Consider the following 13,796-nt stretch of genomic DNA (forward strand, 5'->3'; position numbering starts at 1 on the left):
TTTTTTTTCCCTTTCTGTTTGTGATTATAGGAGATCTGTGGGATTTACTGTGGAGTCATACCAAGTTTTTGGAGATAAAATTTGGATACATTTTCCATGGAGTTGTGGGTGATGCTAATCTCAGCACCTGGGGCATTTGTAATATTTCTGGTATTTCTTATAACTGAGCTATGGAAGAACTAGGTTTACCTTAATTCATCTTTTTCCAATTTTCTTCCATTGTGGCTTGGGAATTAAACTTTATTTTTGTACCTGTTTTTAGCTTTTTTCAAAAAAATCAAGCCTTTGATCATTTATATTTATCAGAATTTACTTCAGGATGGAGACAGCTTTTTTTCAGAAAGAGCATGTAAAGATAATAATAGGAGTGTATCTTAGTTTAAAATGAAACGGGGAGTTCCCGTCGTGGCGCAGTGGTTAACGAATCCGACTAGGAACCATGAGGTTGCGGGTTCGGTCCCTGCCCTTGCTTAGTGGGTTAACGGTCCGGCGTTGCCGTGACCTGTGGTGTAGGCTGCAGACGCGGCTCGGATCCTGCGTTGCTGTGGCTCTGGCGTAGGCCGGTGGCTACAGCTCCGATTCAACCCCTAGCCTGGGAACCTCCATATGCCCCGGGAGCGGCCCAAGAAATAGCAACAACAACAACAACAACAACAAAAAAAAACAAAAGACAAAAAAAAAAAAAAAAAAAAAAATGAAACGGATGGAGTTCCCTGGTAGCCCAGCAGTTAAAGATTCAGCCTTGTCATTGTTGTGGCCCAGGAACTTCTGCATGCTGCAGGCACAGCATGCACAGTAAATAAATAAATCTATCATTTAAAAATGAAAATAAATGGAAATGTAGCCCTTTGGTTAGAATGCCTTTACAATGGTTAGAATGAGAATTCACCTTGAAATATTGGTCTCTCTCTCCTTTTTTTTCTTTTTTTTTTTTTCTTTTGTCTTTTTAGGGCTATACCTGTGGCATATGGAAGTTCCCAGGCTAGGGGTCAAATCAGAGCTGTAGCCACCAACCTACGCTACAGCCACAGCAACCAGCCAGATCCGAGCTGCATCTGTGACCTACACCATAGCTCACAGCAAGGTCTTAACCCACCGAACGATGCCAGGGACTGAACCTGCATCTTCATGAATACGTTTCCCCTGAGCCATGATGGGAACTCTTGGTCTCTCTTTCTTAATCACAGTTAATGAGTTAGTCCCAGATAATGAGAAAAGGTGGATAAAAAAGAGAGCAGTCTTATTTCCTTTTTAGGAACATGTTATGGTCAGCCTCTTTCTTTTTTTTTTTTTTTAATTTTTTAAATTGTTTATTTATTTTATTCTCCCACTGTACAGCAAGGGGATCAAGTTATCCTTACATGTAGACATTACAATTACATTTTTTTCCCTACCCTTTGTTCTGTTGCAACGTGAGTATCTAGACAAAGTTCTCAATGCTACTCAGCAAGATCTCCTTGTAAATCTATTCTAAGTTGTGTCTGATAAGTCCAAGCTCCCGATCCCTCCCACTCCCTCCTCCTCTCATCAGGCAGCCACAAGTCTATTTTCCAAGTCCATGATTTTCTTTTCTGAGGAGATGTTCATTTGTGCTGGATATTAGAGTCCAGTTATAAGTGATATCATATGGTATTTGTCTTTGTCTTTCTGGCTCATTTCACTCAGGATGAGATTCTCTAGTTCCATCCATGTTGCTGCAAATGGCATTATGTCATTCTTTTTTATTGGTCAGCCTCTTTCTAATCATGAAGTCTGCAAGACTGACATGGGGCCCCTAATATTGTGACCATTTCCCCTGCCATTGGAGGTAATGACCTGGGACTTCCTGGATAACTGTGTTTCCTTTATAGATTACCAAGACCTTCAGGTTTAAAGTTTGAAACTATGAGGGTTGCTTTTTTGTGGCATTCTCACGGAGGAGAGTCTTTAGTTCTGAAAGTCTTCATTCTTCTCATGGATTTGAATTTTGAGAGGAGAGGTTGATAAAGCCGCTCTGACATTTAAGCAGCTGGTTTAATGGAAACCGGGGCAGGAGAAGGCCAGGCAGCTTGGACGCCCACGTTTCTTTGAAGTTTGATTTTTCTTATAATTGAGAAAGGAGCAGCCACCTTTACTTTGTTTTTCTTTTTTCTTTTTTTCTTTTTGGCTTTTTAGGGCCCACTTGCAGCATATGGAAGTTCTCAGGCTAGGGGTCGAATCAGAGCTGCAGCTGCCGGCCTACACCACAGCCGCAGCAAAGCCAGATCCGAGCCACATTCTTGACTTACACCACTGTTCAGGGCAATGCCAGATCCAGCCTACAGCAGCACTCTTAACCCACTGAGCAAGGCCAGGGATTGGACCTGAATCCTCATGGATTCTAGTTGGGTTTATTACTGCTGAGCCACAATAGGAACTCCGCCACCTTTATTTTCTGAATTATGTGAAGCATAGAGGCCTATCAGTCACATCTCTGATAAGGTATTGTTTTAGTTAACAAGTAATTAATTATGCAATTATTTATTAAATACTTTGTGCTAAGCACTCTTGGTGTTCGGGGTTCAGTTAGGAGAGAAATGCATGAATTTTACATTGGTGGGGAAAGAGCAGTAGACATTAATATTTTACTCACTAAATAAACAGTTATTAACTATGAGAAGGTTAGAGGAAAAATAGAGTGATATGAGAGCATGTATTAGGAGGATTTGGCCTGGTTGGGATAACCCAGAGCTACAAGAAAAGTAGGGCCTCACTGGTTCTAAAAAGAGACGGTGTGGGTGTGGGGAGCATTCCAAGCCTAGGGAAGTGTGGCTCCATTGAAAGATGAGCTGGATTCTGAATTCCTCCTTGTCTCCTGTTCAGACCTATTTAGTCTTTGTAGCTCAGCTGTGCAGTGGGAACAAAGCCTTAGAATGATAGGTGGTCGGTCCTTCCTGCTATCAGTGTGAACCTCCTATACTTTCTGGGAGTCCAAGCCCATCAACTCTTGTGGTTTGGATGATGAAAACCAGCTATCTGTTTTGAATCGGCAACATCTGTCCAAAATAGGGCAGTGTCTGCAAATGATTTTAACCACCTTTCAAACAGCATAAATGGTTATCTTCTTTTTAGAAAAAAAGAATATCAAAGCTTTAAAAGCTTGCCGGCATATACATATAAGCATGGGTATTTTACATATCTAATATCTTTTACTAATGTTCCTTTGTGTGAATTTTTTTTCCACCAGTGTTTGGCAGAATTTGTAATCTGAGAGGCAGAGGCCTGTGATCATAAGACAGTTTATTTTCACAGTGAGTTGTATGTCCACTGGAAGAATCCATAAAGATGCTGGAGCAAGGAAAATAGGGTCTCAGATTATTCGGCTATAGTTGTGTAAGGAGAGAAATCTGTCCAGTTCATTTGTGGAGCTTTGGGATAGAATTTGAGTGTTTCTCATGGGCTTCTTTAAATGGTATGCTAATACATACATACATACTGATGCCTCTTGGATTGGCGTTCTTAAAGCATCGTTTTGCTCTTTTTCTTTTCAGCAAGGGCTAAAATTAAAAAGACTGACAATTCCAAGTGTTGACAAGCATGTGGAATAATTTAAGCTCTCATGATTTGCTGGTAGGAATGTAAAAGTGATAGAATTGCTTTGGTAAACAATATGACAGTTTTTTTATGAAGTCAAACTTGCATTTATATGACTTAACTGTTCCTAGGCATTTACCCAAGAGAAATAAAAACATGTCCACATAAAGACATGTACATAGAGGTTTATAGCAGTCTTATTTATCATAACTAAAACTCAGATGTATGATTCTATTTATATGAAATTCTAGAATGGGTAGAACTTAAGCTATAGTGACAGAAAGCTCATAGGTAGCTGCCAGGCAGTGGAGTTGGTGATTGACTGCAAAGGAACATGACGGGATCTCTTGCAATGGTGTAAGCATTCTATGTGTTGATTGTAGCGGTGTTTACTTGAGTGTACGCATTTTTCACAGCTCATCAAGCTACACACTTAAAATGAGTGCATTTCATTATATGTAAATGAATCTTGGTAAAATTGATTCGAAAAAAATGTTTTAAAGAGTCACCAGTGGGTGGGACGATTGTAAGGATTAATTACCCTTCTTAATGCGCCTTGTAAGCTAGACAGAAACTAACCCTCTCCTTTGTAGGTATGAAGCATTATCCTAGATGGCTTTTTGAGCCTTCACACAGAAGCAGCTATGTATCATGTAAACCTATGCTTTCATTATCTGATCCACGTGCCAACATGTTCTAAGTTCCTTATAGCACCTGGCATATTGCCAACTGTAGATATAATAGATGCCACTGAAATGTATGAGTTACTGCACACCTGGTTACAGTATGGACTTTATTTCTGACTTAGAGCTATTAACTCATTCAAACAGTAAGGCAAGCTCTGCCTACAACTATTTCTATAGTTGGTTCCCCTGCATTGATATATGGGTCTGTAAAACTCGACTAGAAGCATGCTAAGAAGTTAAAAACAAGTTATTGTTAGAGGCCAGTTACCCACTGAACATTCCATAATTTCATGTTTAAAATCCATTGTCCTGATCCTGTTATAATTCAGTATGCCTAATGTATAATGCTACCTTCCATATCCATAAAGGGATAAAAAGGGATAAAAATCTTTCCTTGGCTGCTATTCATGGTCCCCATGGAAGGGAGCACAAAGAAACTTTCATTTTATGATTCATACATTCTCTTACATATTAAGTTGTTATTGGAATTAGGGTAACTAAAGTTAATTGTCAGAGATCTGGCATAAGAAAAAATTTTAAATCTACTTTCTAATTCAGGCTTGATCTTGTCTCAAAGTCTGTAAGTATTAGGAGAGAAAAGAAGAATACAAGACAGATAAAATTTGACCTTGATAGAAGTGGTTTATTCAGGAGTGGTGAGCTGACTTTCCAAGAGTTTTGTTTTTTTCATTTTTTAAAGGTTTATTGAAGTATAGTTGATTTACAATATTGTGATAATTTTAGCTATACAACAAAGTGATTCAGTTATACATATACAAACATCCATTCTTTTTAAGATTCTTTTCCCACATAGATTATCACAGAATATTGGATAGAGCAGCAGGGAACCCTTTCCAAGAGTTTTATCCCAGAGAAATAACAAAATCCATACTGAACTCAGAGGTGTACAGGGTATTAGCAGTGAGAGAAGAAAACAATAATGCTATTTATTGTTCTTTATTACAGAAGTAGAAAGTATTGCTGAAAATAGCAATCTTTCAGGTATTATGTAGAAGAAAAAAAGAATCATCCTGTGTATGGTTTATGATTTGTTTTAATCAAGTTCATCCTCACAACATCCCTAGCAATTAGGTGGTATGTTCTTCTTTTTCCAGAGGAGGAGATGAGCATTCATCAGAGAGGTCCTGATGTCCCAGGGTCACCTTTTTTTTCTTTTTTTTTGTCTTTTGTCTTTTTTTTTCGGGCTGCACCCGAGGCATGTGGAGGTTCCCAGGCTAGGGGTCTAATTGGAGCTACAGCCACCAGCCACACCATAGCCACAGCAAGGCCAGATCTGAGCTGCGTCTGCAACCTACACCACAGCTCACGGCAACACCGGATCCCCTGAGAGAGGCCAGGGATCGAACCCACAATTTAATGGTTCCTAGTCGGATTCATTTCCACTGCACCATGACGGGAACACCATTTTAGAAGTGATAGACTCAGAAATCCACACAGTGCTGTGGCCCCAGTGGCCATGCTTATATTGCTGTAGCACCTCATCTTTTCTAACACAGGTCAGGAGGGGGTGCAGTGTAGAGAGGGTCATGTTTTAAGGAGCATATTTCTCTCCAACTCTTCAAGATTGATAAAGACGTTGAACAGTTTTTGACCTACAGTGTGTATTCTATCTTATTTCTGAGGTTATTGGATAGTAAACTCTCCTCCATTTGGAATATACATCGGGAATATACATCAGGGTAAGCCTTTTATCTCTTTATTAGAGAGATTTGGTATGTAAATCCAGCCGTAAAACTTTAAGTAGCTCTAGAAGACTGCAGTAAAAAACAAAAAACATTCCAGTGTCTTGATTATATGATTCTTTCTACAACATTTTTATTTTATAAAAATATATTATCTTCTCATACTTTATGGTGAGAATTTGGCTCTTTTGTGATCTGTACAAAGACGTGTTTGAGTAAAACATTTGCAATGATAATATCCTTGGCTACATGAAGTTAAAGAAGAGAGTCTTTTTCTGAAATGTTTTCTGGCTCAGCAGATTTTGTCACCAGGTGTCATTTGTAAATGACCTTCAGTGTAGCACCTGCCATGCACCCACCACATGCTTCAGCACTCAGCAAGATTAGGGCAGCACCCGTCCCCACTTTGATTTAGAAATAATAATAATACTAACATTAGTAGTAATGGTACTTATTGGGTTTCTCTACGGCGCATGGTTCTATGCCCTTTACATATAGTAACTCATTTAATCCTTATAACAATGCATGAGGTAGATAACAGTACTGTTCTCATTTTATGGATGAGGACACCAAGCAAGCAGAAGTAAATTGGCTGGCCCAAGATCATCAGTTTGTGAGTTACAAATAAGAGATAGAAACCCAGGTGGTTTGATTCTAGGTCTGTATTCTCTTAGACACTGTGCTCCTCTGTCTGTCTCTTAGGCAGAAGCGTCATATGAGAGAGGATTTCCCAAACCAAACATCTTCTCTCTCGCTCCTTCACATGGATTTAGAGAGAATCATGTCTCAAGATCACTTCACTCTCCTACCAGTTCAGGCTTTGGGTGGTTTGGGCGGGATGAAGACAGTCTTGTACACCAGTAGCTGGGCTGTTCAGGAAGCCCCACGGTGGAATGATGGTGTCAGCAGATATATTTTTATCTTAGAGAAAAGTAATTCCCCACAGAAATCCTGAGAGTTTCCTGACAGGGACACTGCCATATATGAACTTGTTTCCTTCAATTATGCAATTTTTTAAAAAGTAGATGCCTCGGAGTTCCCGTCGTGGCGCAGTGGTTAACGAATCCGACTAGGAACCTTGAGGTTGCGGGTTCGGTCCCTGCCCTTGCTCAGTGGGTTAACGATCCGGCGTTGCCATGAGCTGTGGTGTAGGTTGCAGATGCGGCTCTGATCCCGCGTTACTGTGGCTCTGGCGTAGGCCGGTGGCTACAGCTCCGATTGGACCCCTAGCCTGGGAACCTCCATATGCCGCGGGAGCAGCCCAAAGAAATAGCTAAAAAAAAAAAAAAAAGTAGATGCCTCAAAAACTTTTTTTTTTTTTTTAAAGTTTCCTTGATGGTTCTAGATCTCTTACTGTGAAAACTGATAGGAATAATATTTATCTTTTCTAAAGCCTTGTGAATAGGGGTGTCCAAAAATGGAGAACTAAGCACTTAACAAGTGTCATCTCATTTAATCTTCATAGCAGCCTTGGGCCATGCTTTCTGTTGTAGTTGTTACTTCACAGATGAAATAGCCAAGGTGTAAAGTGGGCAAGTACACTGTCCAGGGGCAGGCAGCTAGACGGTGAAAAGGCTGAGACTCAAATCTGGGTCCCTTTCACACCCAAGTATGCAACTTCAAAAAATGCATGAACTCTCCCCTTCCTTAAAAACAATGTGGCAACATTCCTTGAGCAAAGCGATTTAATCTCCAAGGATTTAGAGGGTGTGCTGTTGACCACTTGAGCTTTTCTAGTGGTTTAGCACGCCAACAGAATTTTCTTTTTCCATTCTCTCAAGTGCATGTTCCAATACTAAAACCAGATGGAAACGAGGGAAAACTCGTAACAGAGGCTAGTGCCAAAACATTTCATTTAAAAAGGAAACTCCATCTGTGCTCTCCCACCACACAGCCCACTGTGAAGAACAGGAATTTCACAGCTGATTCACTTATGTTCGTTTTGATTAGTTTTGACTAATCACAAAGGTAGAGCAAGCGGTGGTTCGGGAGATTGCAAACTAAGGCAGCCCTCCTTCTGGAAGGTGGCTGGCAAGGCGCCGTGAACCTGGCCGGCATCCTACACAGCAGCCGAGCAGAGGAGCAGGGAGGGTTTTAATCCATGCAGATGCATTCTTCGGTGGTGGTGTTTTTCTAAGTTACCACTTTTAGATGTTCGTGCTCTTTGCTGTTGTATTTTGAGTCAAACTTCATCAGGGTCTCATTTGTCGCTAAGTTGTAGTCGCAGGCACTCAGGGCTGCCATGAGTGCCCATGGCTCCGTGACTTCCCCGAACCCAGCTATGGAGAACACGGGCTTAGGCGTAAGACTGACTTGGGGTAAAATACTGACTGCACTAGGTTCTTTTATGTCTTTGAGCCTCAATTTTCACACCTATAAAATGGGAATAATTGTCCATATCCCAGGGGCATTTTCAGGATTAATGAAACTACATAGGGATGTATGTATATGAGGCCTGATACCTAGAAGGCACTGAGCTTTATGAGCAGTATTATCTAGTCATTAAATGGGGCAGCCAGCTCTTCTTACTGTACAAAGCTAATTCAGTTTTTAGAGAACATTTTAATGTGTGTCTGCAGTAGGCCTCTGTGGTCCATTGTCATGTGAGACAAAAATCCCATGAAAGCCCAGATTTGTCATGGGAGCTTCCTACCTCTCCTTTCAAACTTTTGTTCCTTTCCCTCTCAAGTTCAACTTTCCCCTCCCCTTTATGTCCCACCCCTGCCAGAGATCTCAAGGTCATTCTGACTGCCTGTTTCTAAACCTAGATTCTCTTAATTCTCTGTTCCTAATTATCCCTCCCCACCTCTAAGCTGGCATGCTAGAGGGCATCCCACTACCAATCTATTTCTGAGAGTTTGAAGGCTCTGTGTCATGAAGATTTGCACAGTCTTAGGTACATTGGGTGCTGAAGTCCTTGGGTGCAGGCCCTTTTGCAGGGAGTTAGAACTGGCTCAGTCAATCGAGTTCCTGTCCCTGAAATAGGAGATGTTATTGTCCTATGCCTATCTTCACTGGATCAAAAGACAATTTGAAACAAAATAAAACAAAACATTCTCTGGCATCCATCAAGTGCACTGTTAAGCAAACAGCAGAAATGGGAGAGGCTGGTACAAACGCCTGTGGACCCAGCTTTTCAGCCCAGATCAGGTTCTTATTTGCCCAGCTCTTTCCTGTTACCCTTCCTTTAGAGAGAGAAAATGAATATGAGTGATATTTCTGTGCCAGTTATAGTCATGCTAGAGCATATGCAGAATTTTCCAGAATATGGAATAAATGACGACAAGGCCGGTGAGGTTGCTTGAGACTAGATGACAAGCTAGTTGCTGTGCTCTGAACCCGCTCACATTTCTCTCTGGCCTCCTGTGTGATCTCTGTGATGCCCTTAGCCTCTGCCGGGTTGTATTCCTCAGTTTGCTTTCTGTTTACCTCCCTGGTCTGCCAGTCCCTGGAGGGTAGGGACCACGTTGTGTGTACCTTGTCCCTTGTGGGACAAATGAAGTGCCCGGAGGGAGGTGGGGGAATCAGGCAAAGTCCCACTTCTGCAGAGACTGCTGGTCTGGGATCACTTTCTGGGCTGGAGCTTTCGTCTGTGAACTAGAGTGGTTTTTTTTTTTTTTTTTGGTTTGTTTGTTTTTGTCTTTTTAGGGCCACACCTGTGGCATATGGAGTTTCCCAGGCTAGGGGTCAAATCAGAGCTCAGAACTATAGCCACTGATCTACACCACAGCCACAGCAACCACCTCTGTGACCTACACCACAGCTCATGGCAACGTCGGATCCTTAACCCACTGATCGAGGCCAGGGATTGAACCTGTGTCCTCATGGATTCTAGTCAGATTTGTTTCTGCTGAGCCATGACGAAACTCTAGTTTTTTTTTTTTTTGTTTTTTGTTTTTTCCCCAACCTTGGTGTTATTCAGACTAAAATGCTCCTGGGTGGTCTTTGAATTCCCTTGGAATTCATCAGGTTACTGAGGAGTTTTTCTACCTAAGGGCTCAGTTAGCAAGAAGAAATGTAGATTTCTCTGATTTATTCAGACTTGAAGAATCATCAAAAATGAGCAATTTATAAATGCTTCCCTTGTAACCTGCAGTGGGAAGCTGTTATCTCAAATTTTTGAAGCACCTGAGTGTTTCTCCTGAAGAAAGAGTTCATTTTACAAGGGAATAAATGATCATTTAATGAGCATTGAATATGTCAAAACTCTATCCCTGAATGCCTTTTCTCACAGTAATTGTTTTTAGTTCTACATTTCCTTAATGTTGGCTTTCAAGGGGAAAATGGAAACTCCATTTTTATTAAAAATGTCTCTGGAGATATTCATACTATCTCCCCTCCCCCAACACACTCTTTTAACACAAATTGTTATCCACCGCATGTGGCTTCCATGTAATCATAGGCTGTAGACCTCATGCCCAACTACATTTTGATGTTGGCATCAGTTTAGCAAATTACGCTGCTCTGAGAAGCTGCAGAATAGATCCATCCTTGATTCCCGGAGTTTCCATTTTCATAAGAGGAAACAATAGAATTGAGAGTTTTCCTCTTTGATTTTCCAGCTAATATGAGGAAGCAGCAGTCATATAATTTTTTTCCTCAGGTTAGAATCCTTTCTACCTTGTGGGTAGATAAGAAGCAACTGTTTTTGGATCCTTGAATTTTTCAACTCTGTTTCTCCCTATAAATGTAAATGTATTCTTTATCAAAAACGTAAAGTGCCACAAAAAAAAAAGGTAGGAAAAATCAAGTAAAAAATAATGACCTTGGCTTTTTAGGTTTCAGGTTGTCTAATACCTCTCCCCCTGTGTAATAGTCTAGGTGCAATTTTGTCTTTTTTCATTTACAGGGTAACAAAATTTAAAATTTTTTACAGTCTTTATAAGGGTAATTGCAATGGCTTCTTGAATACTATAGAGTATTTAACCATTTATCTATTGCTGGATGTTTTGGTTTTTTGATTTTCACAATGAGAAATAAGGACCTTTTTTTGAAAATACCCATCTTATAGATGAGGAAGTTGAGGCACACACAGATAACTTCTGAGAGGAAAACATCCAAGCTGGTCCTGAGTGGTAGAAGCGACTAGAACCTCAGTGTTCTGTACTTTACTCTGTGCCCTACCATGGACTAAAATGAACTTATTTCAAAACCCACATCTACCAGAATTCCTTGGAAGTAAAATATCCTATTGACTTTGTGTGCTTTGTGTGTTAATCATTTCCATGATATTTAACCTAGTTCTAGATCAGTTTCTCTCTGATGTGCATATTATGCATGTTCCTTTTAGGGTTAACGTATTAGGTGATTTTCCTGTGCATTTGCAGGTATATCTTAGTGTGTGCATTTGCAGAAAAAGAGAAGGTATATGTCTTACCTAGAATCAGCCCTCATGTGCCTTTAAAGGAATGGCTCTTTGCCTTGTCTTTTTGGTCTGATTCCCATAGTAATTCACTCAATATCTTCTCTATTGTTAGACGAGGGATGGGGGAAGTGGTAAAGGTCAACCAAACATATGATGCTTTTTTCCCCTAGGTCAGTGCATTTCATTAATGATTCACATCTGACATTGTATCATATCCGACGTTTGAAGCTACAGAGCAAATAGGGTGAGGGAAATTAACTTCTTAGGAATTTTCTTTAAGAACTCTAGATTTTTATAACTAAGGGTATCCTCAGTCATTTTCAAATATAACACCAACGTTTATGTAAAAAAAAAAAAAGGCCCAGAGGGGTTGGATGCCTTGGCTGACATCACAGAACCTCTACAGTCAGGCAGAAGGAGGAAGAAAACATGCCCAGATCTTCTTGTCAGGCTGGTTTTCGACCTTGGGAGTGACTCTGGTTGAAGTGGGGTTAGAGGAGGAAGACATAGGATTCATGGCAGAGCTGCATGGAGGATGCAGCTCCGTGCCATTCCTTTTCACAGCAGTGTGCAGGAGCAGTATGTACCACTCGCTCTTGGGAAGAGCCTCTCATCCAGGAGGTGGTGGCCCTGTCCCTCCTAGGGTCTGGGTATTGTAAGAAATTGGTCATGGGTTACCTGCAATGGCCAAGTGTGTAGGCTTCTCCCACTTCTCGATTGCTGCCTCCTGGGCTTGGGGAATCCATAAAGTAGAGAGTGCCCAGTGAGAGTGTTTAAGAGAGGAAAAGCCAAGATGTTATTGTCTCTAAATGTGGTGCCCTGCCTGATCCATTGGGTTGAGAGAAGAAAATGTTAGGGCTTCTATTTGAAATGTTATTGTTTTCTAGGTTATGTCTTTCAGGTATGCTTTATAACCTCCATGACATTTTAGAGCTGTAGTCCAAGTCTTTAATTTATAAGTATGGATACATTGGCACTTAATACACATAGTTTTTTAATGCATAGTAAAAAATGGTTGGCGAGCCCTAGCCAGAGTCATGGGGGAATGGAAGCTTTTGCTACGGTAACAACAACTTCTGGCTGGTGAACTGTAACCTACTCTTGGAAAATCTCTGCCTTTCAGAGGTGGTTGGCCAAAGCAGTGAGCCCATAACTGCCCTTGGGAATCAGCCCAGCCCATTCCTGCCCACCTCCAGTGATCCATGGCTTTCTAGAAGGCAGAGAGCCAGCTGCTGTGTGAACTGAGTGTCCTAACACAGGTGAGGGGGCTGGCACAGTGCTTAGCACTCGGTAGTAGCAAATGATGGCTCTCCTTTTGGAATCTGAGATCTGGGTGAAACAGCTATCCATTTCAGTTGTAATGTTAGGTTTGATATGAACTGACTGTAAACAACTATGGCTTTGCTTTTTGTACACGGTCATCAGGTCCCGCCTGGTTGATTTAGTTCTGAAGCTTCTTGGCCTTTTGTACTGTTTAAAAAAGGGAAACCTACATTTCCTTTTTGGACCTGACGTTTATTGATTCATCCAGGGGAGCCTCATTCTTTGCTGATAGAGCAATGTCCTTGGTTCCCGTATGAGCAGTTGTGTTTGTTTGTGCCTTTCTTTTTTTGTACATAATTATTTTTCTTTACTTGTCAGTTGTCGCACTTCCTATGTAGGGGTTGTAGAGACCATTTTCTTAGAGCATGGCTCTGTCACCCTTCTTTGGAAAAGAAATTTTTTGGACTTAAATTCAAATCCTAGGTCTCCAATGACATTCAGTTGTGCCATAGCTTTCATAAAGATAAACATAGGTCAGACTATTCCTCTTTCCATGGAATTTGGAACTATTAAAAGTATCACTTTTGTTTACAGAAATAGCGTAGCCCTGAGATTGGATTTGACTTTGTGTGACTGTGTGTTTCAGAGATGGTCTTTACTCTCCGTTCCCCTTTCTTTATTGCTCCTCACTTCTAGTGTCCGGCTCAGCTACTCTTAGTTATTAACACCCGCTGCTTCCCTGAGCCTCTCTTTGCAACCCATCATGCTTGGCCACTGTTCCCTCACTCTGAAATTACTCTCTCTTACCTCACCCACACTATTAAAAACACGGTCCCCCCACAGTGACTGAGCTGAGATATTAGGAGAGAAGTAATATAATTTACAAAAACCTTTGCAGACCGATGTAGCCCAAATACCTTCCCTGAGGGCATTTGGATTTGCAAAGCATGGCAACCCCCCTAAGTCAAATGGTGATAGCAGGGGTGGTAATACAGAGAGCATTTATTGAGTAACTACTATCTACCCTGTTTTATCCCTTCTTAGATCATTCTCTCTGAGGTTGATTTACACATATGTGGGGGTCCTCTCTTGATCATTATTCCACAGTGCTTATTTCTTTATATCTCTGTTGGAAGCATGTATTTGTTCAGTGTTAATACTTAAGGACTCTTGCTTGGAACCTTTGGGTAGGGTGATAGTTTTTAACTTCATTATTATTATTATTAT

At 40.9% G+C, this 13,796-nt stretch overlaps 1 protein-coding gene across 11 annotated transcripts in view; it reads left to right on the forward strand.

Annotated features, from left to right (window-relative positions):
- Window positions 1–13,796, forward strand: part of STXBP6 (syntaxin binding protein 6) — a 256,417-nt gene that overhangs the window by 72,054 nt on the left and 170,567 nt on the right.

The sequence above is a fragment of the Sus scrofa genome, chromosome 7 (genome assembly GCF_054392235.1).
Source record: "Sus scrofa isolate SSC_HxYL_T2T_F1_AM1 chromosome 7, Sscrofa_HxYL_maternal_Yorkshire_Landrace_v2.0, whole genome shotgun sequence".
Classification (NCBI taxonomy): Eukaryota; Metazoa; Chordata; class Mammalia; order Artiodactyla; family Suidae; genus Sus; species Sus scrofa.